Consider the following 2,711-nt stretch of genomic DNA (forward strand, 5'->3'; position numbering starts at 1 on the left):
ACATCTTCAACTGGTCTTTAACTTGCTAGTGAGGGAGAGCTTTGGTCAGAACCAGGCAGTGGAGCAATGCTCCTCACCTGTCTCTAGCCCAAATCCTTCAAAGAGCAGCTCTCCTCGCAGCTATTTATTGACAAACTGTTACAATACACAACACAACACAATACAAGCACCTCCCACCGTAAAACCCCCCAATGGTTCTAAGACAAGGCACTATGTGTGTGTGTGTGTGTGTGGAGTCCTGTCTGTGCCCCTCAACAATAATATTTAACTATTAATCACAGTTTTGCTCAATAAAAGGACTGGCTTGCATCAGTCATATGACTACCATTAACCAATGATCGCCCTTAACAGCATAGCGCGCTGGTTACAGGCTGGGAACGGGCTGGCAAAGAGCACGCGCATTTTTCGCCATTTGAGCTGTAATTAATTAACACAAATTAATTAACAGACGCAGGCTGAACAAAAACAAAAAAACAAAAAACAGTAAGTAGGTGTGTACACTGTAGCCTATAGCACACAAGAGTATTAGCTTATTATGTACACGTTGGTAAGTTATCTCGTGGCACTAGGGGTGGCAAGGGATCATTTTGGGGTGGCACATGCCACCTTTCTAGATCCACCCCTGCAAGTATGACTTACCACTTTTATTTAGATTATCTGGTGCAACTTTGACTTTGTAGGCCTACCAGTGTACTAGCAGGTTCAATACACATCCAACTGAGTTAGACGCTAGAAAAGTTCAAAGCTGTGAATTATGAATGAATTATAATTAAATCTGATTGGCATTTTATTATCAAATATTGTTAAGAGATGCCAGGTTTTTATGAGCTGGTCCTTTTAGAGACTGTTATGTAAGTAACCACATGACACCACCTGCACACATCCTTTTCTCCTCTCATCCCTGTGACGGTTCAGATGTAAAGCTATGCTTGCATTACTTCAAGGATAAACAGTTACTTAAAGTGGCATGTAATTTCAAATTCAACATTTCAAAAAGCTCAATACACATAACAACCAAACTGTTTTTGCACAGTGCGGTAGAGGTGGCAAAAATACAGACATTCTTTACTTAGGTGGAAGCACAGACAGGCCACCTGTGTTAAAAAATACTCCAGTAAACGCTAAAGTACAGAATCAACTTCTTTGCTCAAATAAAATTGAAAATGTCTGTTTACTTAAAGTAAAGAGTAGCTCTTTTTTACTTTGAGTAAAAAGGAGCTAGTAGTAGATGTCACTAGATATTAGTAGATTCTAACATGCAAATAATAATTTAACCTTCATAATTTAACCTTGTGCTCTATTAATATGATAATAAAATAATATTGGTACTCAGAATACAAAATTTATTCACATCTAAATTATATATCTATCTAATACACTGAGCTTGAATCTTTTATGAAGGACACAAGCAGTGGAGGAGAATTTTAAAGTTTTTCTCTACACCAAAGGGTTAAAGTGGGATTCAGAAGGTAGGGGAACCCTACAATTGGTTGTAGTGGCTCAGTAGAGCTCTTTATCTTGGCTAATTTACATTTCCTACACTGACAGTATACTGCATATTGTCTTCATACTAGACCATATACAGTTGGCACAATTAATCTAAGCATCATCAGCTTCTTTGCAAATTATTTAAATGTAATTGTCCAACATACTCTTTTATTGTGAATTCACCAAAGTAGCTTGCAGCTAACCTGATTATTCTGCACAAGACTACAGAGTATTTTCATTCAACATTTAAATAACACAAAATAATTATACCGTAGTTTGTTGTGCAGGATGTTTCACATCATGAAAATACATAATTTACCAAAACACAGTAGATTTCTTGCCGCTGAGCAGTCCTTACCTTTAAATCTAACGTCTGTGCTTTCTTACGTCTTTCTCCATCTATCATCTGCCCAGAACCCTAGGACCACACACTCATCTTCTCCTCAGCCTGCCCTCCAGCCCGTACTTCAACTTCCCTGGACACCTTGGAACCTGGACCAGCCTCCCCACACTCTCAACCATCCCTGGAACGCTCCCACGGCAACCCCTTCCCCGCCTAATAGCCGGTGTTTTCAAGTAAGCACAAGACTCTCCACTAGTACCACTCACCTCTGCCCTTTAACTGTTTCCCATTCAGTAAAACCCTTCTCCTGTGTTTGCAGAAGTTCCCGCCCGTGTTCTCCCTGTGTTCTACGTCCGTTTCTCCGCCCTCGGGCCTCCCTCAGTTCCTGCGAATGATTTCTGTTAGACCCAGTCTTGTTTAAGTTCCTTTTCCTTTCAATAAATTGTACATAGTTCGAGCAATTGAGTCTGCTCTTGAGTCCACTGCATCCTTGTTTGTGACAGGTTGTCTGTTCTTTGTGTGTTTTGATTAAAGAATGTTAGCTACCGCTCACCGCTCGTCTGCAGGCTTTATTTGAATGGAAAACTTCCACAACAGGCAAAAAAAAGCTTTTTGCTAAAAAAAAAAGATTTAGAGCAGAAGTTTTTTGCACTGCATTTTAAAATGAAAACATATTGCATTTATTTACAATTAAAGACACAGAGCAGAAAGTGTGTTACTGCTTTACATCCACAGACACACAAGAAAAGAAGCAGGCAACATGAGGTCAAGTTATGGCAATTTTATTTGTGTATTTCAGTACATGTATTTAGATTAGAGTTTTTAAAAAACAAACAAACGTCCCAAGAAGAAGGATGGGGTGAAAGAAAGGTGGAGAGAG

The sequence above is a fragment of the Perissodus microlepis genome, chromosome 3 (assembly GCF_051167445.1).
Source record: "Perissodus microlepis isolate ML-2025 ecotype Zambia chromosome 3, ASM5116744v1, whole genome shotgun sequence".
In the NCBI taxonomy this organism is placed as follows: Eukaryota; Metazoa; Chordata; class Actinopteri; order Cichliformes; family Cichlidae; genus Perissodus; species Perissodus microlepis.